This window comes from Dasypus novemcinctus, chromosome 6, assembly GCF_030445035.2.
Source record: "Dasypus novemcinctus isolate mDasNov1 chromosome 6, mDasNov1.1.hap2, whole genome shotgun sequence".
NCBI classification, from domain to species: domain Eukaryota; kingdom Metazoa; phylum Chordata; class Mammalia; order Cingulata; family Dasypodidae; genus Dasypus; species Dasypus novemcinctus.
Window position 1 is genome coordinate 1,187,313 of NC_080678.1, and position 27,760 is coordinate 1,215,072.

Consider the following 27,760-nt stretch of genomic DNA (forward strand, 5'->3'; position numbering starts at 1 on the left):
CTGGCCCATGCGCAGTGCTGATGCGCGCAAGGAGTGCCCTGCCACGCAGGGGTGTCCCCCATGTAGGGGAGCCCCATGCGCAAGGAGTGCGCCCCGTAAGGAGAGCCGCCCAGCGTGAAGGGGGGTGCAGCCTGCCCAGGAATGGCGCCACCCACACTTCCTGTGCCACTGAGGACAACAGAAGCGGTCAAAAGAAACAAGACGCAGGAAATAGACACAGAGAGCAGATAACGGGGGGAGGGGGGGATGTAAATAAATAAATCTTTAAAAAAAAGTTTATTATGAAAAGAAAGGAATGTTGTGAAGAAAAATTAAAGTGGAAGACATGTCCAAGTGTCTTAAGTTACTGTAGAACATTTTTTAAAATGCAGCTATCAAATAAAATATTTTTTTTCAAGTACACGATAAGAATCTGAACAGATTATTTCGTCAATTCTGGCCTAAAACATTTTCTAAAATAAGATATTGGCAGAAAATAAAAATAAAATTTTCAGTGGTTCCCATAAACCTGACAAAAGCCTGTGTCCTTTATGATTTTTCAGACCTTGATGCTGAGCATTCAGCGTGACCTCAGATGTCCAGATGCTCATATTCTTGAACACCACACCCCCCCAACCCCACCCCCCGCTCAGGTGCCCTGTTGGCATTCTTTTCTTACAGCGGCGTCTCTTCTGTTCCAATATTCACACGAAGATAAGGCCTTGCTGTGTTTTCATTGTGAGTCTGTAGGCGAGTCCTGGGCACATTTACAAAGCCACCTCCCCCATTTGAGAACCGCGCCCTTGGTCTCCTTTCATTGCCCTCATCCAGCGCTGACCCTTCTAACCCTGCTCTGCCTTCCAGGGTCTTGCTGGGACACAGGAGAGAGGGCAGTTGACAGAGGGCTGGGCTGGAAGTCAGCGGCAGGGCCGACAGCCCCTCCTGACTAGGGGGTGCGTCCTGGGCTGTGCTGGAAGTCAGCAGCAGGACCGGCAGGGCCCCTCCTGGTCATGGGGTATGCCCTGGGCTGGGTTGGAGGTCAGTGGCAGGGCTGACAGCCCCTCCTGGTCACAGGGTGCACCCTGAGCTGGGCTGGAAATCAGGAGCAGGGCCGACAGCCCCTCCTGGTCAGGGGGTGTGCCCTGCAGGCAGCCCCACTCCTCAGACCCCGAGGGAGGGAGGAACATCTGTGAGACGTTCCGTGAGTGTCCCTGTTACATGCAGGCTGTCACCAAGAGACAGTCTATGCCAGGGCACAGCTCTCCTCCCCTGTGTCAAAGAAGAGAGTCTGGTAAAGCAGCAGAGATTCAGAAATAGAGGATGGGGAACTCAGCGAGAAACTTGCGGGCGGAGCCCTAGACGTGGGAGGGGAGGAGAGGAGCAGCCCCAGGCCAGAGGGACGTTGGTCAACAGACACTTCACTCGCTTTAGTTAACAAATTCAAACATTTCTTGAGTGGCCCCTTTTGTTCCCAGACAGGGTTCTAGGAGGTGGAATTCCAGCCCTCACAACATTTACATTTCAGCAAGCAAGGAGACCGACAAAAACCACGTGGACAGGTGAGCATGCAGGGCAATTTCAGCGGTGATCAGTGCTGCAGAGAAAAAGAAGGCAGGATCAATGGATGAAGAGTCCTTGTGTGTGCATGTGTGTGCACACGTGCATGCCTGGGTGTGTGCGCATGGGTGTGTGCATGTTGTACATGTCTGTGCATGCATGTGCACACATGCATGCATGCCTGGGTGTTTGCGTGTGCACATTTGTGTGGGTGTGTGCACATGAATGTGTGTGCTTGTGTATGTGCATGCATATGCACACGTGCATGTATGCCTGGGTGTGTGTGAGCATGCATGTGTGCATGTGTGTAGCATGCATGGGTGTGCATGCATGTAGGCAGGGCTCTGCATGGCCATTTTTAGAACTGCTCAGGCAGCTTCTCTGAGGAAGTAACCTTTCTGCAGAGACCCCGGAACCAAGAGGTGAGCAAGTCGTGAATATTTTGCAAAACCTGGTCATGCTCTCTTTCCTCCGGCTCGGGATGCGCAAGTGTGCAGCGTGTCCCGGAAGAGTAGGACCAGAGCACTTCTCCCAGTCCAGGGAGACCGGGGGATTGGAGAGCGGTGGGAGGTGGTGGGAAACATCAGAGCCAGCCAGGCTGGGGGATCCGAGGTTGCAGGGACCTGTGGGGTGCAAGCAGCAGACAAGGAGCAAGGGCTCTGCCACACAGTGTCAGTAAGGCCTGCCCACTGCAGGCCGGAGCTGCATCCCCACCTCTGGGAGCCCGGGTGATTGGTCACCCAGTGCCTTCAGGCTGCAGCTTTCCTTCACCAGGACAGCCTGGGTCCCAGGGCAGAGGTCCTGGGGCCTTCCCGGGCCTTTCCTGACCTGGAAGAGGATCCTTCCATTGGTGTGGATGTAGCATTCTGTCCTCTTTTCCACCTAGAGCTCAGAAAATAATACACATCTAATCTTCCTTTGGAAATCTATCTGCATTAAACACGTGTCTTCAAATGTGTATTCAGAGATGTCTGATAGCATGCAGAAAGATGCAAAAGAAATGAACACGGTGACCTTTCCGAAATGCAGCTTTCCTGCTTGGGCCCAGCCTTGCCCACCTTGTCTGGCCTCCCTCCCGCCTCACCTGCACTGCTCGGTCCCTGCACCATCCAAGCCCTTGGTGCTGGTTGCTCAGCCTGGAGCTCTGTTCACAGGCGCGGCTTCCTCTTCTGGCCCACAGGGATGTGTCCTGCACGTCTAGGCTTAGGCCACTACAGCATCCCAGCCTGGACGAGCACTCCTGGGAGCTGCCGTAGCAGCCGTTGGCTTTCTCCTCACAGCACATCATGCCAGGCATGTCCCCCTCCCACTGCAGGCTCACAGGCCTCCAGAGCAGGGACTGCTGAGCTCACTGACAGACCTAGAAGCTGACAGTCTGCCCAAAGACCACCCAGAACACACGTGCGAAGCAAACAGTGCAGCACATCCCTCAGTGAATGGGTTCCCATGAAAAGTATCAGCCAAACTTGAGCCAGTGCACAGCAGCTCAGGCTAAGTGGTCACGAGTGAAGGCTGCAGAAGTAAGCAGGGGTCAGAGTGGTGGATGCCACCAGAGAACAGGAAGGAGGCGAAGGACTGGCCGTCCTTGACACTGGCCACTGCAAACCAGCCGCACACATCTTACCTGTAAGAAGAAGCCCACCCCCACTTGGCCATCCTGGACACTGACTACTGCAAAGCAGCTGCATACATGGTACGTGTAGAAAGAAGTCGACCCCACTGGCTGCTCTGCACCAGGGCATTGGAAAGCCTCCGCAGGTTCTTCCACCCAGTGCTGTCCTTCATCAGCATGAGGTGCAGGCAGTTTTCTTAAGTTCTCCAAACATCAGTGTCCTCCTAAGGATAACAGGAGAAAGAGCAGGACCTACTTTACAGGGGTTTGTGTGGATTAAAAGAGCCATATGCTTAGCACAGTGAATAGAACAGAAAATAAAAGTAAATTATAGGGAGTGGATATGGCTCAAGCAGTTGAGTGCCGCTTCCCATATGGGAGGTCCCGGGTTTGGTTCCCAGTGTCTCCTAAAATAAAACAAACAACTAGTGTGGCAGCGGCAGTCTGAGCCTGGCCGAGGGACAGGCAGCCGTGGGCCAGGCAACTCTTCCCGGAGGCGAGGGCGAGGCGGGAGACTTGGCCGAGTCTCCGGCGGAGGCGTGCAAGGTGTGGAGGGCGGCGGGGACGAAGGAGACGAGACACCCTTGTGGAGCTGTAACAGAGCCGTTTATTCGGGAATGTACAGAGATTATATAGGGCTGTGGCGGAGGGGCGGGCAGAGTTCTTGCTGGGATGCCGTATAAGGCGTGCTGGGGAGACTTTCGATGAGGATTGGTAAGGAGCAACACGGAACTGCTAGGAGGGGGGGTGCGGGAAGGGGCGGGAATGGCGTCACAGTGAGGGGAGGCGGGAAGAGGAGGGGGAAGGGGGAGTGGGGGAGCCGTCCGGATATTGCCTTTTGGCGGGAACAGTGGGTGTAGCCTAGATGACTGGGCGGGCTTTGGAGCGCCGCATACCAACGGCCCGAGGACGTGGCATCCGTACCGGCCGCCTCGTAGTGGGCCTGGGCGGGCTGAGGGCTTGCGCCCGTACCAGCCCTTCCCTTGACCACTGGCTCCAGGTTACGTGTCTACCTTCCGCCAGGGCTGGCCCCTACTGAGGAGGAGGCTATCCCACAAACTAGCAAAACAAAAGAAAAAACCAACTCAGGGGAGCCAATGTGGCTCAGTGGTTGGGTGCTGGCTTCCCACATATGAGGTTCCAGGTTCAATCCCTGGCTCAGTACCAAAAAAAAAAAGAAGTAAATTATAAGGATGGTAGTCAGTAGCAGTAACTATGCATATGCATATGTGTGTGTGTAGAAGTAACGGGGTGTGGGAGGAAGGGCGCCCGGCTTGCCACAGTAGCAAACAGTGCGGCAAGAAGTGACAGTGCCTCTGCCCGCTGGGCCTAGATAAGGTGACCACGCCTGACTAGGCCTTTGCTGCTAGCGGCTGGCTGGCGCTGCCCTCCCCCTCTCTATCTCCCGCCTAGCCCAACATCCGGCCAGCTCTCACTCCCCCTTTCCCCTCCCCTATTCCAAACCTCTCAGCCAGCCCTCTGCCTAGCAACCGCTTACAATCACCTATCAGGAAGCAGTACCCGCCCGCACCTATCAAATCCCTCCACGCAGTCCCTAACCCTATAAAGCTGTGTCCCCTTCCGCAATAAACCAGACTTGTGCCATCAGCCTGTCTCCGTGAGTTTCTTTCGGAATCTCGCGTGCCCTCCACGCCTTCGGAGCCCCCGAGGGAAGCCTCCACGGCTGCACGAGGCTTTCTTCCCCCCGTCCGGGACCCCCACGTCCCACAACAGGGTAGTAACAATAGGAGTAGGAGCAGTAATGGTAGTGACAGGAGTAACAGTAGTACCAATAATCGTGGCAGGAGTAACAGTAGAGTAGGAACCGTAAAGTATGAATAGAAGTAACAGCAGTAGTAGTAACAGTTGTAGTAGTAATAACAGTAATAAAAACTAACAGTAACATTAGTAATGGTAGTCATAATGAAAAGAGCAACAGTAGCAGCAGTATGTAGTAGCAACATGAGCAACAATAGTAGCTGTAACAGTAGTAATAAATTAGCAATAGTAGTGACATGAGTAACAGTAGTAACAGTAGTAATGATAGTAGAGACAGGACTGACAGTAGTAGTAGTAGTAACAGCAATACAGTAGCTATAATAACAGTAGTCTTAGTGAGCGTAATAACAGCAATGGTGGTAATGTATCAGTGATGGAATAACAGTAGTAGTAGTAACAGCAACAACCGTAACATTGGTAGTAGTGATAGGAGTAACAATAGTGGCTATACATCAGCAGCATGGATGAAGCTTGAAGATATCACGTTAAGTTAAATAATCCAGACAGAAGGAAACTATTCAGTGATATGAAATAATTAGTCAAGCAAATTCATAAAATTAGAAATTAAAATAAAGGTTACCAGGGACTGGGGAGGGAGTAGGGAATAGGGAGTTAAAGCTTAATTGGGGCAAAATTTCTATTGGGGGTGATGGAAGTTTTGAAAAGGAAAATAGTGATGGTAGCACAACATTGTGAATTATATATTCACTGAGTTATATATTTGAATATGACCAAAGGCAAAATTTAGGTAGTATATATCTTATTAAATAAAATATTTAAAAATGATTATACTACCTGTCCAAGTGGGATTGATTCTAGGAATGTAAGGATGGTTAAACATAAGAAAATCGGTCATTGTGATATAACACATTAATAGAGTAAAGGAAAAAACTCACATGATCATCTCAATTGATGCAGAAAAGGCATTTGACAAAATAAAACAGTTCATGGGGAAAAAAAAAACCTCAGAAATCCAGGAATAGAAGAGGAATTCCTCAATATCATAAAGACATTTATGAAAAACTTACAGCAAATATCATACTTAATGGTGAAAGACTGAAGCTTTCCCCCTAAGATCAGGAAGAAGACAAGGATGCCTGCTGTCACCATTGTTATTCAATATTATACCGGACATTCCAGTCAGAGCAATCAGATAAGAGAAAGAAATCAAAGATTCCCAAACTGGAAAGGATGAAGTCAAATTATCCCCATTCTCAGATGACATGTTCTGATATATAGTAAATTCCAAGGAAGACACAGTGCAATCTCTGTGAAAAATTCCAGCAGCGGGTTTTGTAGACACGGAAAAGCTGATCCTCAAATTCATATTGAATTGCAAGGGGCCTCAAATAGCTAAAACAATCTTAAAAAAGAACAAAGTTGAAGGTCTCCCACTTCCAGATTTTAAAACTTACTACAGAGTTAAAGTAATTAAGAGTGTGGTGCTGGCATAAAGATAGACTTATAAACCATTGGACTAGAATTGAGAGCCTGAAATTAAATCCACACATCTATGGTCAGTTGATTTTCAACAAAGGAGATATGTTCATTCAATGGGGAAATAATTGTCTCTTCAAAAAATGATGCTGGGACAATTGGATATCCACAGGCAAAAGAATGATTGTGGACTCCTATCTCTTACCACACATAAAAATTAATGAAAAATATATCAAATATCTAAGTGTAAGAGCAAATACTATAAAACTCTTACATGAAAACATAGGGAAATATCTTCAGGACCTTGTAGTAGGAGGCAATGGATTTTTAGATTTTATACCAACATCACATGTACCAAAGGAAAAAGAGATAAAAGGTACTTCATAAAAATTTTAAAATTTTGTGCATCAAATACATTAGCAAGAAAGTGAAATACAACCTACAAAATGGGAGAAAATATTTGGAAACCAAGTATCAGAGAAGAGTTTAATACCCACAATATAAAGAGCTCCTGCAAGTCAACAACCAAAGATAACAACCCAATTTAAAAATGGGGCAAAGATTTCAATACACATTTCTACAAAGATATATTCAAATGGTCAATAAGTAAATGAAAAGATCAACATCATTAGCCATTACAGAAATTCAAATTAAAACTGTGAGAGCCCCAGAGGCCCCCTCTAGTCACGTCTTGTGGGAGTTAAAGTGGAACCATATTAACTCGCCCATCCCCTTCCCCCAAATGTCCATCTTTACCCTCCTTCGGGATCAGTACCCAGGACCTGAGATACTTTGCAGTTCTTGGCTGGAGTGGCCCATTTACTCTCAAGAGTGGCCACCAGAAGTGGAAGATTTGGTTTCCACTCCTGGAAATTGGAGCTTTGGGGGGTGGTGGGAAGGGGACAGGTGAGAGGATGAGCTTCTTTGGGCAGCAAGTTTGGGAAAGAGCCTGCAGTACAGAGTGGGCCATTTGCTGAGCAACATGGAGAGTGAGCTGCAGAGGGGCAGTGAGAAGGGGTCCTCACTGAGTGTGAGTTGGGCACCCACCTGGAGCAGAGTGAGCTGTGACTGTGCTTCAAGGAACTCTCAACCAGGTAATTATCACAAAGGACAGCCAGAGGATGTTCCTAGTACTGAAGGTGAATGTGTTGGCCTGGACCCCAACATCACATGTTGCTTACTCCTGGACTTGGTGACTGACAACTACAACCACCGCTACAGATATGTGATTTGGAAGTAGATGCTGGGGGCAAGCTTGAGCTGCAGGTGCTGGCTGTGTCTCCACCCACTGCAACCTGCCCATCTTCCAGGCCCACTGGGTGAGGGCACCCATCTCTTTTATCAAAGTCAAACTCAACAACAAGCTCAAGAGTGGGGGCCAGATCATGTTGGACTCCTTACATAAATAAGAGCCCTGCATTCACATAGTGAGGCTTAGGCATCCCCAGTGGATGATCACTGGCCTTTGCTTTCCAGAGACCCAGGTCATAGTGGTAACAGCTTACCAGAATAAAGAGATCACAGCTCTTAAAATTAAATGCAATACAGTTGCAAAAGGTTTCCCTGATGGAAAGGAAAGAAGCAATAAAAAAATGTGTAAGCTGGGTGTTCTCAACAGATCCAGTGCCCTCTGCCCACCTGCTAGCCCCCAGCCTCAGGTTGCAGGTCCTTTCTCAATCTCCTTCATGCATGGCTGTGGAAGATACACTGCCCTGAGGATCCACCACTCAACCCCCATCCCAGTCCATATACTCATATGAACAACTTTCCAGCTTAACCTTACAGTTCATTTGCATTCCTATCTATGCTCCAAGCTCATGGCAATTGGTCCAGCCTGGGGATGCCTGCCAATACCAGCATGCTACCCATGAGTACCATGAGTGCAAGAGTCCATCTACTGGTTCTAACCAGCACCACAACCTGTGGTCTGTAAGTAACTGCCCCATCACACCTGGCTCCCAGATACCAGGGATGTGCAATGGGCTGGGAGCCCAGTTCTTCTCAGGCTCCACTGCACATCATGCACCCCTCACCCACATGGTCTCAGCTTCCTCCTTCTTGGGGTCCCTGCTGTATGAAAAAGGTGTCATGGACACAGACATTCTTGATAACCAGTACGATGCCTCAGCAGTTTGCCTCATAGCCTCATGGATGCCATGTTGCCACCTTGCCTATGAATTACAGCCCTTTTCTTGAGAGATGCACTGATTTTTTTCCTGTGGCAACCAAGGGTTGATTTGACTTGTCAACTAGAAAGGTATAACATGGCAGAAAATAAAGCTTTTCAGCTTCATATTAAATTATCAATATTTATCAAACACACTAGAACAAAAATCACCACTAACACCATCACCATCTATTTCCCAACATTGGCAGCAGCAGTTTAGTCCTGTAGCAGTTTACGTGCTACAGGTGAATGCAAGTTTGAAAACCATATATTTGGCCTAACTCAACATCATTCATAATAAAATTAATTCCTTGCTAGGGCCCAGAAAGTTAATTTTTGTACTTTGGTACAACAGAATTTATAAACTCCACTGGTCTTATTTCAGCAAGACAAAAAGCACACTTCTAATTCTCCCATTGCTTTGGAGTCATTTTCAGGACCATTTTGTGGCAGTTACCATAGTTAGGGGAAAGCAATTATGAACAGAACAAATCGGAAGACCACAGATTTTAGTTGAAATGAAAACTTGCTCTGTCTGCTAGAAGTTGTGTCACGTTGAATAGAGTTTTTGTTTTTTTTTTTTTTTTTGTATTGTTAAACCTAGAAAAGGTCATATTTTTCTTCTGGAAAAGTATCCAAAGACAATCAGCAGAAAGCATTTTCTGCAAATTAAAGGCAATATGAAAAAAAACCTACAATGAGATACCATTGCATACATACTAGAATGTGTACTACTTTTAAAAAATGGATAATAAGTGTTGGGAAGGAGGTGGACAAATAACAAGCCTCTTACATTGTGGGTGGGATGGGAAAATGGTGCAACCATTGTGGAAAAGAGTTTGGTGGTTCTTCAGAAAATTATCCATATAATGACCATATGATGCAGTAATTTCACTTCTAGGTATATACCAAAAAGAATCAAAAGCAGGAACTCAAACAGCTATACTATTGTTCATAGCAACATTATTCACAATAGCAAAAAGGTGAGAGCAACCTGTTTCAGTTTCCTAGGCTGCTCAAACAAATACCAGGAAATAGGTAAGGTTCAAAAATGGGAATTTATTTACTCACAGTTTGGAGGTTAGGAAAAAGTCTTAATCTAGACATCATCAACGTGATACTTTCTATCCAAAGACTGTGGTGTTCTGGTGCTGAATGCTGGTGATCCTTGATCCTTAGCTTGTCACATGACAAGGACATGGCAACATCTCCTGGTCTCTCCCATCTCTTCTGGGTTCCATTGATGTCTATCTTCTGACTGCTCCCTTTGACTGTCACTCTCTGTGTCTGAATTTCATTCCACTTATAAAGGACTCCAGTAATAGGATTAACACTCATCTTGATTGATGTGGGCCACACCTTAACTGAAGTAACTTTATCAAAGGTCCTGCTTACAATATGTTCACACCCATTGGATTACATTTAAAAACATATTTTTCTGGGGTACATAGAACTTCAAACTAACATACAAACCACGTGTCCATCATCAGATGAAAGGATAAACAAAATGTGGTATATCCATATAATGGAATATTATTCAGTAAAAAGAAAGGAAACTTGAAGACATCATATTGAGTAAAGTAATCCAAAAATAAAAGGACAAATACAATATGATTTATCGTATATGAAATACTTATAAAGGAATATACATAGAGAAAGAAACCAGGATGGTTACAAGAGGTGGGAGGAAGCAAAAATGAATATGAATTGGGCTTAGGATGATGAAAATACTCCAGAAATAGTGGGGAAAGTTATGCTATTGCCAACATGTACTTAATTTCAAAGAACAATACAGCCTCCCACTAACCCTCCATCTAATGTATGTGCTGTGGACTGCATGCTGTGCTTATCATCACTCTATACTTTTCATGAACATACATTAACAACCAGCCCCCTGGCAATCTCTCCATCCATTGTCTACTCATTGGATTCCATATTCAGTCAATGTCATCTGTATTAGTCAGCCAAAAGGGTGCTAATGCAAAATACCATAAATTGGTTGGTTTTTATAAAGGGTATTCATTTGGGGTAGGAACTTACAGATACCAGGCCATAAAGCATAAGTTACTTCTTTCACCAAAGTCTATTTGGAGCAAGATGGGTGCCAATGTCTCTGAGGGTTCAGGCTTTCTGGGTTCCTACATTCCTGGGGCTTGCTTTTCTCTGGGTTCAAGGTTCCTTTTTCCAGGTGCTTGCTTCTCTTTCCTCTGCATGCTGACTTCCCAGGGTTCCAGCTTAAGTCTTCAGTATCAAACTCCAACATCAAAGCTCCAGCATCAGAAACCCTCAACTCTGTTCTTTGCCATGCCTTTTATCTGTGAGTCCCCGCCCAGTAAGGGGTGGGGATTCAACACCCTAATCATAACACAGTCATGCCCAGATACAGATCAGATTACAAGCATAATCCAATATTTTTTCTTGGAACTCATCAATTATATCAAACTACTACAGCATCCAAAAATCTAAAGTCAGAATACACTGGTTGCATGATCACTAGTGAACCATCCAAACAAGGTCTCCTTTTTGGACTCTAGTTAGAGTACATGGGATGCACAACCATTAGTGAGTCCTCAATCCAAAAATCTCCATTTTAGATGCTACAATCAGTCAAAGGCCTCTGATGAACCCCTCTCAGAGTAGGGTTCATCCACGGGCAAATCCCCCACCTAAGATCTCCCAAGTGGACTCCATGGCCAGCCAAAAGCCAAAGACCCCCCTCTCAGAGTACATAGACCCATGCCCTTTGGCAAACACTTCTCCCAACCTAGGCTTCCTGGGTTCCTCTTGGCTCAGCTCCTCTGTTTTCTCCTCAAGGTCAGGTGTAGACTATGTGGCTCCCTAGACTTTCCCTCTCTCCACAAGGTCAGCTGTAGACTATCAGGTGAACACCTCTGTCTCTTTCCCTGAGGTTTCTGCCATGTCTAAAGGGCGATCTCTATTCCTCTGTGTTTTTCTCCTGGCTCAGATCCTCTCTTTCTGGGGCTTGCTTCTCTTTCCCCTGCGTACTGACTTCCTGGGGCTCCAGCTTAAGACTTCAGCATCAAACTCCACCATCAAAACTCCAACATCAGAAAAACCTCCCAACACTGTCTTTGCTATGTCTTTTATCTGTGAATCCCCACCCACCAAGAGCTGGGAACTCAATGCCCTAATGACATGGCCCAATCAAAGCCCTAATCATAACTCAATCATGCCCAGGCACAGACCAGATTACAAACATAATCCAATATCTATTTTTGGAATTCATAACCATATCAAACTGCTACAGACACCCTGATCAACCAAGGGCAAACATGGACAGCCACTCAGAATACACAGGACAACAGTCCAACATCTTGACCTCAACACAAGGATTCCAGATGTGACTTCTTGCTCAGCCAAGAGCATCTAAAGACACCCATTCAGAGTACAGTGGAAGTGGAATCTCCACCAATGGTTTCCTCATTGGACTCTACATTCAGTCAAGGGCACCCACCCAAAGTGCACAGTTCTGTCTGTCAGTGTACCCTACATTCAAGGTCTCCATTGTGGACTTTGTGTTCAGCCAATCACAATTGCACACTAACACAGTGCTGTGGCCATCCATCTGCCAACAATCTCTCCATTCAAGATCTCCACAGTGCTTGCAATGTTCATCCAATCACAATCACAGACTTCTCTGAGTGTACTGCACTTCCAATCATCCCTAAACTCTCCATACATGGTCTCCACATTGGACTCAATGCTTAGTCAGGACCACCAGGACTCCCACTCAGAATACACAGGATGCCTATCCACAAGCGAGCCTTCAGCCAAATTCTCCACATTGGAATCCACACTTAGCCAATCACAATCACAGACGGAAATAAAGTGTTGTAGAGGAATCCATACTTAAAAGAGCATCCAAGGACACTTAATCAAAATACACTGGGTACCTGCCCATCAGTGTACTCCCCACCCAAAGTTTCCTCTTTAGATTGTATGCTCAACCAAGTAAAACAGCAGATCCCAACTCAGAGTGCTGTAGATCCCAGCTCTCCTGGAAGCCCTCCATCTATGGTATCCACAGTGACCTGCATACTCAGTTAATCACAATTGCAGACTCCAACTCTGAGTGCACTGGACCCCTTCCCACCTGTACACTCTCCATGCAAGGTCTCTGAATTGGATGCTCTGATCTGCCAAAGACAACCATGGACAGACACTCAGAATACACAGGATACCTGTCCACTAGTAAGCCAGCTATACAAGGCCTCAACTTTGGACTCTATGCTCAGCCAAGGGCATCCAAGGCACCTAAGTAAGAGTATACCTTGAACCCACTGTAGCAGTTTGATATGGTTTATGAATTCAAAAAAAAATAGATATTGGACTATGTTTGTAAATGGATCTATCTGAGTTTTTTTCACTTTTACTTGATTAAATTATGATTAGGGCATTGATTGGGCCACATCAGTAGGGTGTTGTGTCCCTACCCATTTATGGGTGGGGACTCACAGATAAGCAATATGGCAAAGGACAGAGTTGGTAGTTTTTGAGCTGAGCCCTGGGAAGTAAGCACACAGAGGAGCTTAGTCATGAGGAAACAGAAAAGGCCGCAAGAAGAGAAAAAAGCCATTCACCTGATAGTCTACAGGTGGCCTTGTGGAGCTAGCAAAGGACCTGAGCCCAGAGGGAAGCAAGCCCTAGGAAGAGAGGAACCCAGGAAACCTGAACCCTCACAGATGTTGGCAGCTATGTTGCTCCAACATGTGTCAATAGACTTTGGTGAGGGAAGTAACTTAAGCTTTATGGTCTGGTGACTGTAAGCTACAGATTTCTGGTACTTTGCATCAGCACACCTTTGGCTGACTAATACACTCACACACCAGGGAACTCTGCTCCCAAAGTCTCCTCATTGGATTCTATACCTAACCAAAGGAAACATGTGGAACTCCATTACATCACCATGATTCTCTGCTCATCAGTGAGCCCACCACCTGCTGTAGACTCTCTGTTCAGCCTCGGGCATCGATAGCATATTATTTATGAATTCCAAAAAAAGATATCTGGTTATGTTTGTAAACTGGCCTATTCTTCTGGGCATGATAGCCCTTTCATTGTATTTGATTCAGCTGAGACATCTGATTAAATTATGTTAATATTAGGGCTTTGATTCAACCACATCATTAGACTGTGACTCAGCATTGAGTCCCAGACCCCTTGGGCTGATGAAACAGACTGACACAGAAGTAGACACAAAGAAACATATGTGAGGATAGAGAATACTCCATTAGACATAACAGGGGCCCCAGGAAGAGAGATGAGCCTTATGTCAGCCTACAGCTGAGATTAGAAGAAGCTGTGACCATGGAGCCTTAAGAGGAAGAAGGAAAACTGAACCCTCACAGACATCACCTGCCAGCTTGTGTCAACATGTGGCAACAGACATGGATGAGAAAGTACCTCTTATGGTATCTTGAGTTGGACCCTTTAGGGCCTTGTAACTGTAAGCTTCTACCTGAAAGAAATACCCTTTATAAAAAGCCAACAGAGTTCTGGTACTTTGTTGCATCAGCACCCCTTTGACTGACTAATACAGAACTTGGTACCAAGGAGTGAGGAAGTGCTTTTGCAATTACCAAAATGCTAGAACAGTTTTATAAGTGGGTAAGGGGTGTCTTTTGGAGGAAGTATGAGATGCTTGATGTAAAAGGCCTGCATTGCTTTGAAGAGACTGTTGGTAGGAATATGGATGCTAAAGAGACTTTATGTAGTCTTAGAAGTAAATTAAAACACTATTATTGGAAACTGGAGAAAGGACTATCTGTATTTTAATGTTGCAGAGAACTTAGCAAGGTTAACTCCTGATGTTTCATGGAAGAAAGAATTTGAAAATTGTGAGGCTGGGCATTTAGCTGAAGATCTTTCCAAAGAAAACTCAAGAGACTACTGCTTGACTTCTCCTTGCAGCTTATAGTAAAATGCTACATGAGCAAGTAAACTGAGAACTGAATTGTTGGGCACAAGAAAACCAGAAACTGATTCCAGAAATCCCAAGCCCCTGGAACTCATGTCCCCAGATGATAGTGCCCCATTCAAGGACTTAACTAAACCAACAAGCTTTTTGTGAGAGCTGCATGAACAAAACCAGCCAACCTAAACTAAAAGGGACATGGAGGGGAGAGTTGGAAGGTAAAATGACTTTAAGAGGAAAACCATCAAAGCTGAGGTCTGGAATTAAGGCATGTCCTTGGGCCAAGAGAAGAACCTTACTCATGTGTACAGAGATGGTAAATTTGTCCCCTGCAGTTAAAAAAGGTTGATGTTCCAGCCCTATATTCAGGGAGAGTTTTGCCTCCCCAGGCTACAGAGAGGGTGAGACACATTTCCCAAGTGTTGGGCAGAGTAAAGTCAATACCCCAAAAGTCTGAGAGGGATGGGCCTGCCTCTCATAGATTATGGAAGGCCAGATTACTAACTCATGGCTCTGAGAAGGTTGAACTACTCCTTTCATGTTACCAGAGTTTATTGTTACCCTTGAACATTTTTATTCCTCTTTAATGTATATTTGTGTTCAGCCTGATGGTTCCCCAAATTTAACACCCAAAGAGAAAATTCTAATCTTCAATCCCAGTAATGCCCAATAATTTCAAGTTTGTATCTTTGAAAATCCCCATTTCCATCCCTGTTCTTGGTAAGTTTTCTAAGCAAATCTCAGTTTAGTGATCCGAGTGAATTGTAGGAATATATCACCATAGTCCCTCTTGTTTTGTCCCCTCTTTCATATATTTTTCACATGTCCAGCCACTTTTAGTATCAAAAAATAAAATTTCACCTAAATTTATTCCTCTTCTCCCTTTAGTTCAGCTATGCTTCTGCCAAGAGAGATTCTTTAAGCTGAATGTGCCTCACCTCTGAGTGGGAATAGGAGGCATTAAATTAAAGATGTGCAGTTGGGTTCACACTGCTGGAACAAGTCTGCACTCACTCTTCTTGGGTTCATCCTTTCCTCCCCAAGATCTTCCCCGTACTTCTCTGGGGCATGATAGAGGGGTGTTCACCATATTCTTTGAACTCGACAGGGTTTGGGGTTCTAGCATTTCCAATTTGTAGTTATCCTGGGGCAAAGACATATCTGAAACTTGAAAGGCAAGAAAATCCAAGTATTTTCCTATTTTAACAGGCTTATTGAGATGTAATTCACATACTATAAAATGGCCTAGTTAAAGTGTCAAATTCAATGGTTTTTAGTACATTCACAGAGTTGGGCATCCATCACTACAATCAATTTCAGAACAATTTCATTGTCCCAAACAGAATCCCATACCAATTAGCAGTCACTAACCATTGTCCTTCAGTGTCCCCCAACATAGCCCTAGGCAGCCACAAAAATAATTTCTCTTTAGATTTGCCTTTTCTGGGTCAGTCATATAAATAGAATCATACAATATGTGGTCCTTTGTGACTGACTTTTTACCTAGTGTATTGCTTTCCAGGTTTATCCATGTTGTAGCCTGGCTGGGTATTTCATTTCTATTTTTTTCCATTAATTTTTTACAGCATTTGCAGGTTTATAGCAAAATCAGGAATAAAGCACAGAATTCCCATATACCCTCCTCTCAGTCACAGTTTTCTCTACCATTAACATTTTGGGTTAATGTGGTGCTTTTGTTACAATTGATGAAATAATATTATTAGAATTATGCTGTTAACTTTAGCACACTATGCACATTAGGGTTCACTCTTTGTGTTGTACAGTTCTATAGGTTTGGTTTTTTATGTGGGTAATGTATACACAACATAAATTTCCCTTTTTATCCTCTGTTCAATTATACAATTCAGCAGTATTAATTACATTCACAAAATTCTTCCTCCATCAATATCATCCATTGCCCAGATTTTTCCATCACCCCAAACAGAAATTCTATACCAATTAAACATTAACTTTCCTTTTCCTTTCCCCACCCAGCCTCTGTGTATTAGTCAGCCAAAGGGGTGCTGATGCAAAATAACAAATCTGTTGGCTTTTATGAAGGATATTTATTTGGTGTAGAAGCCCACAGTTACCATGCCATAAAGCAAAAGTTACTTCCTTCACCAAAGTCTGTTGCCATGTACCAGCAAGATGGCTGCTGACATATGCAAGTCTTCAGGTTTCCTGGCTCTTTACAGGGCTAATTTCTCTCTGAACTCAGGTTTGCTTCTCTCCACAAGGTCAGCTGTAGACTATCTCTCTTCCTGGGACCTCTGCCATGTCTGTGTAGCTGTCTCTATTCCTCTGTGTTCTTCTCTTTATTTTCTGGACTCAGCTCAAAACTCCCTTGTGGCCTTCTTCTCTGTTTCTTTACTTCCCCAGGCTCCACATCAAAACTCTAGCATCAAAACTCCAACTAACTCCTCTGCTCTGCCATGTAGTTTTATCTGAGTCCCCACCCACCAAGGGTGGGAGAGACTAAAGATCTTACTGACCTGGCCCAATCAAAGACTTTATCATTAATTTTTTTGTCTTTTATTTTATTTTTTTATCTTTATTTTTTAATGTTACATTCAAAAAATATGAGTTCCCCAAATACCCCCCCACCCTACTCCTCCCCCAATAACAACCTCCTCCATCATCATGATACATTCATTACACTTGGTGAATACATCTCTGAGCACTGCTGCACCTCATGATTAATGGTCCACACCATAGCCCACACTCTCCCACAGTCCACCCAGTGGGCCATAGGAGGACATACAATGTCTGGTAACTGTCCCTGCAGCACCACCCAGGACAATTATTTAGTCAAATAAAAGTGAAACCTCTGAATCCAATATAATGAAATGTGCAAACAGGCCAGTTTACACACTTAATCCAATATCTATTTTTTGGAATTCATTAATAATACCAAACTACAACATCCTGGTGTTAGATGTCAGGATGAGACTATTGGCAAGTGATTACAGGCAAGGATTTATTGAGAAGCTCTCCCAACAGAGGGGTTCTGAAGAATAAACCTCACCCCCCCACCCCAGCATGGAAGGGGTCTGAAGACAAACTTCAGCCTGCCCCTGGCAGAGGCAGTTGTGAATTTATACTGTACATCTATAGGCAGGAACATGCTTAGTTAGTGGGAGTGGGTTTGGGCTTAGGTAAGACCTGAGGGCCTATGGGGAAGGCTAGTGGGTTGTGGGCTAGGGGCAGTGAATTCTAGCAGTGTAGGATGGGGTGGGGGGTAGTGTGGCTTCTTTGTCTATTCCTGTGAGGAAATGAACTGTATATGGATATGTAGGCCCAGGACAGGGGCTATTACAGGATGCAGTTTCTTCTGAGTAAACAGTTGGTCACCCTTTCACAATGGGGTAGGTTTAATAATAAACTTGCAGCTTCTGCAAGTTGTGGCTGTTATGGGGGCTAGGGATGGGGCCTAGACCTGTCACCTGGTAACCTGTATTCTAGATTCTGATATTATTAATTTGCTTTTTCTAATTATTTCCTATAAGGGAGATCATATAGTATTTGTCCTTTTGTGTCTGGCTCATTTCAACCAACGTGATGTCTTCTAGGTTCATCCATATTGTGGCATGAATCAGAATGGCATTCCTTTTTATGGCCAAATAGTATTCCTTTGTATGTATATACCAAAATTTGTTTATCCTTTCATCTGTTGATGGACACATGGGTTGCTTTCCTCTTTTGATAATTGTGAATAATGCTGCTTTGAACATCGGTATGCAAATGCCTGTTTGAGTTCCTGCTTTCAGGTCCTTTGGGTTTATAACTAGATGTGGGATTGCTGAGTCATATGGTAATTTAATACTTAACTTTTGGAGGAACTATTTTCCAGTGTCTGAACCATTTTACATTCCCACCAATGAGTTTTCCCATTTCTCCACATCCTCTTCCACATTTATTTTCCATTTTTAAAATAGTATCCATTCTAGTGGTTGTGAGAAGGTATCCCACTGTGGTATCTATTTGCATTGGCTAATGATATCGAGCATTTTATGTATTTATTGGCCATATTATATATATATTCCTTAAAGAAATGTCTACTCAAATCTTTTGTCCATTTTTAAAATGGGTTGTTGTTTTTTTCTTGTTGAGTTGTAGGAGTTCTTTATATATTCTGGGTATTAAGCCCTTATCAGATGTAGTTTCCAAATATTTTCTCCCATTCCATATTGTCTTTTTACTCTCTTGATAAAGTCCTTTGATATGCAAAAGTTTTTTATTAAGTCCCATTTATCTTTTTCTTTTGTTGCTTGTGCTTTTGTATAAAGTCCAAGAAATCACTAAAAGCACATGTTCCTGAAGATGTTTCCCTATGTTTCTTATAGGAGCTTTATAATTTTAGCTCTTATATTTAGGTATTTGACCCATTTTGAGCTCATCTTTGTATATGGAGTGAAGGAGGGGTCCACCTTCATTCATTTGCATATGTCTATCCAGTTCTCCCAGCACTGTTGGTTGAAACTTCATTTCCTTTTATTGCCAAATAATATTCCTTTGTATGGTTATGCCACATTTACTTATCTGTTCATCACCTGAGGGACATTTGAGTTGTTTCCACTTGTGGGCTAATATGAATAATACTGCAATGAATGTTCATGTACAATTTTTTTGTGTGGAAATATGTTTTCATTTATCTTGGTATATAACCTAGGAGTAGAGCTGTTGGGTCATAGGGTAACTCTAGAGTTCACTTTTTGAGGAACTGCCAAATTATTACCAAATTTGTTGCACCATTTTACATTCCCACCAGCAGTGTATTAGGGTTCCAATTTCTCTAGATTCTTGTCCACTCTTGTATTTACATAGTTTTTAAAAAATATATTATACTCATCCTAGTAAGATTGATATCCCACGGAGGTTCTGATTCCCTTTTGGCTAACATCTTTTTTTATGTATTTATTGATCACTTGTATATCTTCTTTGTGGAAATGTATATTCAGATTCATTTTTTATTTGGTTATTTGCCTTTTATTATTGCATACAAGAATTCTCTGTATATTCTATGCCCAAGGCCTTTATCAGATATGATTTGCAAATATTTTCTCCTACTCTGTAGGAGATAGTGGCCCTCATTTGAACCTCCAAAGTTTTTATTTTTAGGAAGTTCAATTTCACTATTATTTTCTTTTGTCACTTGTGCTTTTGGTGTCATATTTAAGATATCATTGTCAAACCCAATGTCAGAAAGATTTCTTCCATATTGTCATCTAAGAATTTTATAATTTTATTTCTTACATTTAGGACTATATATATTTTTAGTTAATTTTGTATATGGTGTTAGGAAGTGGTCCAACTTCATTCTTTTGCATGTGGTTATCCAGCTGTCCCAGCACCATTGTTGAAAGGCTATTTTTCCTCCAAGGGATTGGTTTGGAAGCCTTATGGAAGATGAATTAATTGTAAATGTAAAGGTTTATTTCTGGACTCTCAGTTCTATTCCATTGAACTATATGCTATCCTTATGCTCACAATACACCATATTCACTACTGTGGAATTCATCAAATTTTGAAATCAGGACATGTAAGTCTTCCTACTTTGTTTTCTTTCAAGATTGTGTGGTTATTTTGGGTCCTCTGAATTTCCAGATCAAATTTAGGATTAGCTCATCAATTTCTGCAAAAAAATAACAAGCTGGGATTTTTTTTTTTTTAGATTTAAATTTTTTTTAAATTTCTCTCCCCTTTAGCCCCACCCCCCATTGCCTGCTCTCTGTGTCCATTCACACACTCTCTCTCTCTCTCTCTCTCTCTCTCTCTCTTGCTCTCTCGCTCTCGCTCTCTCTCGCGCTCTCTCGCTCTCGCTCTCTCTCTCTCTCTCTCTCTCTCTCTCTCTCTCTCTCGCTCTCTCTCTCGCTCTCTCGCTCCCTGCCCCCCCTTCTTACACACACACACATACTTACAGGAAGTCCAAGGCCAATTCCCACCTCTGGAGCATCCTGCCCTTTTACCTTCACTATCTGTCTGCCCAAAGCATGTGTCTCTTGCAGATGGTGTCCAAGAACAGCCTTTCCTGGCAGGAAGTCACCCCAGCTCTCCATGGCAGCCATGCCTCATGCCTCTCACTTATTTCTCCTCCCTGGCCCTGGCAGGTGGAGGCTGCCACTCCTCCCTGCTCTGCCTACAGCTGACAACAACCACGGTCCATCACAGTGCAGACAGGTTGCGGAGACATGGGTGGGGCACCGGCCTGGGCCACAGGGAGAAGGAATGTGGAGTTAGGAAGACTGCACTCATGTCCATTCTTACACCCCCGATCTGGGAACAGATCCACCTATTTCCCTTGTCTGAACCTCAGTTTCCACACCTGTCACATGCATGGTGACCCCTGCTCTGTCTCCTCTCCAGGATTTATTGGGCTAGAAGAAAGTACTAGCACTGTGCTACCTTTGAAACTTTCCTTAGCATGATTCCAATGTAAAACAGGTTCTGTCATTTTGTAAACATGCAAAGAATATTTATTATAAAGCAAGTCTTCCTTCCATTCAGATTGCAATCTTTTTTACGAGAGCTAACCAGTGTTAATTGTTGCTTGTGTATCCTTCCAGAAATTTTCAATGCATAATACAAATATGCATGTGTGTTCATGATAGCACACCCTACTCCAGTGCTGCCAAAGAGAAATTTAATGAATGCCACACACATGCATTTGAAAGTTTCATGGAGCTATTTTAAAATGTGAAAAGAAATGGATACAATTGTTTGTAATAATATATTGCATTGAATTCAAAATATAAAAAATGTTATCATTTTGAAATGTCATAAGTATAAAATATATTAAGATAGTTTATATCATTTCAAACCAAATCTTCACAATTCTATCTTCAGATAAGCTGCTAGAATAGGAACTACAGAGTAAAGGATCATAACTATTTCACAGGTTTCTTAATGAATGTGTATACAAAAACCATCCAACTGCCAGACATGGAAAAATGGCCCTCTCTGGTATTGCTCTCCAATTCCAGGCTGTAGCATGATCGGCCCCTGGATGGAAGAGAGAAATGAGGCAATGATGAAAGAGTTGTTTAACCATGACTCCACTTACTGATATCAGTCATGGTCAAGAGGCTACTAGACAGGAGGCCAGGAACACTGGGTCTAGTCCCATCCCTACTGCTAATGTGGGCCTTGGTTTCCCTAAACAAGAGCTAGGGCTACCACTGCCACCAAGCCTCCTCAGCTGCACTAAGCCAGGATGATCGAGTTCCTGCTTCATCAGACTCCTCTGCATGGATGCAGGATGGCTCCCAAGACCTGGTCCTGCCCCTAGTATGTGGCAGAGGCCTCGCTTGGCACTCTTGCTGTAGTCATCCATCAGCATCTCTCCCCAGATGGCTTCTGAGCTCTACAAGGACAGGATCCAGTCCCACTCAGCTCTGAATCCCAGAGCCCAGCTGGTGCCTGGTGCATAGAAGAGCTAGGAGGGATCTGAATGGATAAGGCATGACTAACCCTTGAACGTCCACATGAAGGAGGGACAAGAGAAAAACAATACATCGAGGTAGATGTTGCTACCAGTTTCTTTACTTACAGGCCTACTCAATAAGTAGAGCTAGAAACTTTGTTATTTACAAAGAAAATGCATTAGTTCAAACTTACATTTCCTAATTAAAATTTAAGATTATAGTATTTTACTTCCCTGATAAACCAGACTGAAGTGGCCCCTCAGTCCACAGTTAGGGCAGGCAGAAGGCTGGTGCAGGGTCCTGGGCTCTGGTCTGTGATAGGGGTTACCTGCCACCAGCAGCTGGAGGCAGGGAGAGTCTCGAGGCTGCAGGAAGCCCTCCGAGTGCTGGTCCACCCAGATGCCCAACAGGGAGTAGAGGGTGCTGAGGGCAGGTGGGGCCGCACAGTCAGACACTGGCCTTGCCCTCCACACTGCCCCCAGGGACCCTCCCACTCAGTAGAAAGTCCATGAGGACAGCAAGCACTCTGACTGGCCTGGCCACAGCCCCAGTGCTGACACACAGTAGGAGCTTCAGCACCAGGTGAGTGCGCAGGGAGCAGGGCCCACCCTCCTGCCCCAGGCCCTCATGGCCCCCTCCCAGCAGCGTCTACCTGAGCTACCTCATCTTGCACCTTTTTTGTCTTTATTTATTTTTCTAATATTACATTAAAAAAATATGAGTTCCCCATATACCCCCACCTCCCTCACCCCACTCCTCCCCCCATAGCAACAATCTCCTCCATCATCATGAGACATTCATTGCATTTGGTGAATACATCTCTGAGCATCGCTGCACCTCATGGTCAATGGTCCACATCATAGTCCACACTCTCCCACGTTCCACCCAGTGGGCCATGGGAGGACCTACAATGTCTGGTAACTGTCCCTGCAACACCACCCAGGAAAACTCCAAGTCTTGAAAACGCCTCCACATCTCATCTCTTCCTCCCATTCCCCACACCCAGCAGCCACCATGGCCACTTTCTCCACACCAATGCCACATTTTCTTCGATCTAATCACACTAGTTCATGAATAGAATATCGCTAAGTCCACTCTAATCCATATTCTATTCCTCCATCCTGTGGACCTTGGAATGGTTGTGTCCACTCCACATCTATATCAAGAGGGGGCTTAGATTCCACATGGATGCTGGATGCAATCATCCTGCTTTCAGTTGTAGGCACTCTTGGCACCATGGTGTGGTCATCTTGCGCCTTGTGTCATGTATGTCTCTCCTCCCCACAGACACTGCCACCCCCCCCCGCCCCCACTGATGGGGACACAGCCATCCCCACCATCCCTGTAGGAGGCAGACAGGACTGAGGTCCCCGGCAGATTGGCAGCAGGCCGCTCACCACCTCCCATCGGGGGTCTGTGTGAGGTGGTGTTTGGGGGCCTGGGGGCTGGGAGGGGGCGGAGGACGGGTGGGCTTCTCTAAGGAATGAGCCCCCTGGCGTCCTCTGCAGACAGGGCCCCAGGACACCACCTTAGCTTCCTTACTCCTTTGCAAGGGGAGGGGGAAGCCCTCTGGACTCAGCCTTCCAGGGGATGTAGGACGCATGGCCCCAGACCCTGCCCAGTCCTACCCCACCACCCACCACCCAACTCCCCACAATAGGGTCTGGGCATCACAGCCCCTCGCCCTCACCCAAAGTACACCTACGTTTTCACATCAAGGCATCCACGAGGCACGCCCCTCCCACCGAGGTCACCTCCATACCTAGGGGAGACTGTGAAGCTGTCACAGCTGCTTGCTGAGTGTCCCCCCTGCTGAAGATGACTCGTCCTATTGCCTGCGGCCCCCCCTCTAAAGGAACCCAGAAGGCAGGATCTTTGGTCTGCCGTGTTCGCTGCATGAAGCTAGGTGCTGAAGGAAGCGCGTGTACAAAGTAGACAAGTGCTGTCTACCAGATGAAGGGTGAGCCCTCAGCAACAGCTCCTCAGACCTGGGGTGGGCCTGGAGCCCTCTGGCAGCCCACAGGATCCCTGCTCTGGCCACACCAAGGTCGGAGGCCCGAAAGGGCTAGCAGACCTCCTAGAGAAATGAGAAAACTGGGTTGGAAGGGGGCAAGGCTGAGTGCCTCTTCACTGGGCAGAGGGAAGTCCTGCCCGGGAGCAGCCCTGCGCCTCCAGCTACCCTGTCTGTGAGCCAAGCTCGGGGCAGCCCTTCCCATGGACCCTGCCAGTCTGTCCTACAATCAACCCTGGGGGCTGGTCCTCAGGACGCCCCCTTCCCAAGGAGGAAACTGAGGTCAGTGGGTGCAGTGGCATTTCTGAGACGCAAGCACGTGGGTGGCAGAGCAGCCCAGGTGACAGGTTGGGGCGGGCGCTCACTAGTGGAACAGCCGGTCCAAGACCTGCTCGGTGGAGGTGAACATGCGGTCTGTCCCCAGGAAGGTGCAGACGTAGCCGAGGTCACCTTCCTGCAAGGTGGGCACCAGGTGCTCCGCCAGGTCCTCCCAGCAGCCTGCCTTGACCATGCACACAGTGGAAGCTCTCCCCCCTCAGGAGGACTGCGTCATTCTTCCTCTGGGTTGGACAGAGGGGGCAGTGTGGTCAGAGGCAGGGCAAGGACCTTAGGTGGGCAGGACTAGGGCACACTTGCTGCACCCAAACCCTCAGAGACTTGAGGCCAAGGGGACATGTGAGCCTCTAGTGGAGAAAGGTTCTCAGCTTTCAAACTGAACTGGAGGTGATGAAATAACTAAAAGACATGACCCCAGACCTGCAAAGGGCAGATACCTGGAATGTCCTTGGGGGAGAAAGACCCCTGAGGGTCAAGGGTCTGAACACTCAGGAACAGCAGACCCTTCTGGTCAGGAAATGACTTTCAGAACTCCACTGCTCATTGGGCCAAAGGCACAAGGCGATGCCATTTGCCACCCCGACCCCAGTTCAGGAAAATGAAGGAAATGCAAGAGCCAGTTCCAGGTGCTGCAGGGACGCTCCACCCACAGACAGCCAGTGGTCCCCCAATGCTCCCCCTCAGTGAGGTCATCTGACCCTCACTGGTGAAAGGATGTCTGTGTGTCTTCTGCCCAGCTGTCCCTTTCCTAGAGCCTCCTCCAGGGCCAGGAGGGCCAGTATTGAATCTTATCTGAGAAAGTAATTACCCATATTCCTCAGTTATTTCAAAATTCATAGGGAGAATTCTCATAAACTGGGATATCAAGATCAACTATGTCCTCAAAGGACTCAGTTCACAAGTCCCCTATTTCATCTCTGTCATACATGTTCTCTACAGCAGCTTTATATGATTTCCCAGAAATCCTCTGTTTTCTCAGACCCCACCAGCCTAACATCCACCTGAGGAGGCCCCAATTCTTGTAGGTATAAATTCCACTAATATTGGACATATATGGGGTACCAAAACCTTCATAGTAGAAATAGACCCATCCCCAAAAAACAGCCAGGACATTTCTTAGGCCTCATAGGATACTGCAGAATGTGGGTATCTAATTTTTTCATGACTGCTTCACCTCATTATGCTACGACTAAGGCATTGGTTCCTGAGTCTTAATTTGGGACTTACCAACTAAACAGGTGTTGGAATGTATTGAATGCTTATCTTTATCACCCCCACTTTGGACTTCCTAACTATAATTTACCTTTTCATTGTTGTCATGAACAAGGAGGACATGTCCTTGGTGTACTGTCCTATAAGCCACTAGGATATAACCCTGGATCTAAGGTCTCTCCATCTTGCCTGTGAGCAGTAGCTACTACTGCCAAGTGGGTTCAAGCCACCTGTGACTTAATTCTAGATGATTTTGGCAATGGCAATGTCCACCATGCTGTGCAACTTCACCAGTTACTGAAAACACACAATTTTTACCTCTCAATTTACCTTGTATGATATCTTGTTACTCCCTCCCCTACACAATTCACCTTTCAAACCCAAAACCTGCTACCCCAAAACCTGATGAGGCAAACCCTTATGACTATAAAGGTAAACTCCAGTCACTAACTTGTCCTAAGCCACATTTACCCACCCACTGCCTGCATAACATAGCTATTAACATCCACAGGGAGGAAATACCTTTCAAAGCTGGCTATGCCACTACTGATCAATAAAAAACCCATAAATAGCAAGCCCTACAAAATGTCAAATCAATCCAAGTAGCAGAATTAATTGCTGTCATTTGGCATGATTAAAAGTGGAGGAAGGGGAACAGATATTGCTCAAGAGATTGAATGCCTGCTTCCCACGTGGGAGGTCCCGAGGTCCCAGGTTCAGACCCCAGTGCCTCCTAAAAACAAAAACAACAACAACAAGCAAATATGAAAATACCAACTCAGGGGAACTGATGTGGCTCAGTAGTTTAGCACCAGTTTCTCACATATGAGGGTCCCAGGTTCAAAACCCAGCCCCAGTACCTAAAAAAAAGAGTAGAAGGGAATAGGGCTAACACCTATACTGAAAGTCACTGTTTTTGAAGTTGTGCACAACTTGGGGATGTTATAGAAACAAAGAGGTTTCATAATGACATCATGGTCTCCAATTAAACATGGACAACAAATAGCAGGGCTCCTGGAAGACCTCTGATTACCATGCAAGGTCACTGTTTTTAAGGCTGAAGAGTACAGCACAAAAAGTTCAGATGAAAACCAGAGGAATTAACTGGTTGAAAATGTGTTAAGCTAACTTCCTCTTCTACAGACCTTCAAGGTCTAACTCAGGTGGTCTCTAATCATGGGACTTCCCATATAGGCCCAAACCCATTGTGATATTCTTCTCTCTCATTACAGGATACCCCATTCCAATTTCTTTAATCTGCCTCTAAAATATATCATATATGAGATCTGCCTGGCCCAAAGGCAGTTCTTTCGGGGGGAAAAAAGATTGGATGAGGAAATTCTAAGTGTACAGTCATCCCAATGTGCTCTGGAGACACCCAAAATGGCTTTTTGCCTAACAAATTATGAGTGGCCTACATAACTTGAAATATCATAGAAAAGACAATACACATTATATACAAGAAGTAATATGCCTTACATATATTTATGCATTAGTTTGTATGATTCAAGTAAAGCTTTTGTTAAAGTAAAAATTATGGGTCAAATACAATTTCTTGGGTAGTAAATATTTGAACTGATTTTTTAAAAAAGCCATAATAAAGTATCAGAGAAAAAAGTCAAAAGTATCCCAATGAAGGAATGAAATAATTGGTTATAACAATGAAATTATTGGTTATAACAATGAAATTACCACATCTTTACATTACATTGGCTTGATGAGAAAGGCAAGGATATTAAAGGAGAGATCTCACAGATACTCACCTGATTGGAAATCTCCCCTGCTGGACAGAACACTCAATCATAGCAGCAGGCAGTCTTCCCCTCTGGAGGGAGTTTCCTGAATCCAGAGCCACAGCTCTTCAAGCATTCCGAGTGAGGACTGAGGGGGAAAAACTTAGATATGTAACTAAAAGATCTGTACACTCATGAAAGCAGGTGAGGTAATGAGTCACTGGGAAATTTATGATTTGAGAGGTTTGTAAAAAATGTTCTTTCTCAATTATCTATAGAAGTTATACTGGTCTAAGCACTCAGGAGTTTTAAAATTTTCAAGCTACTTAAGTGAAGAAATCTTAGTAAATCACATTTTCCAGCTATCAGAAGAAGTCTGTTGGGGCAAGTAACAATCCATACTCTTGCTCCTAACATTATTCAATCCAATAGCTGTCCTTTTTTAATCCTTCCTGTTTTAGTTTTCCAAATGGCTTCCAATGCAAAATACCAGAAATGAGTTGGCTTTTATAAAGGGAATTTACTTGGGGGTAAAAGCTTACAGTTCCAAGGCTGTGAAAAGCTCATACTGAGGCATC

General features: G+C 44.8%; 1 long non-coding RNA gene and 1 pseudogene across 3 annotated transcripts in view; one reads left to right on the forward strand and one right to left on the reverse strand.

Annotated features, from left to right (window-relative positions):
* Positions 1-253: 253 nt before the first annotated feature.
* The window catches only part of LOC111767373 (uncharacterized), a 111,655-nt gene continuing 84,148 nt past the window's right edge, over positions 254-27,760 (reverse strand). For 2 of the 3 annotated variants that reach the window (XR_009186027.2, XR_002799210.3), the window contains 2 exons: positions 27,213-27,330; positions 21,133-21,468 (listed from right to left, as the gene is read on the reverse strand). This is a non-coding gene — a long non-coding RNA (uncharacterized lncRNA). Of the gene's footprint in view, positions 1,574-1,987; positions 3,373-21,132; positions 21,469-27,212; positions 27,331-27,760 lie in introns of those variants that run through there. The other variant, XR_011648972.1, reaches the window with a different exon arrangement.
* Positions 4,014-8,560, forward strand: LOC101411873 (T-box transcription factor T pseudogene; annotated as a pseudogene).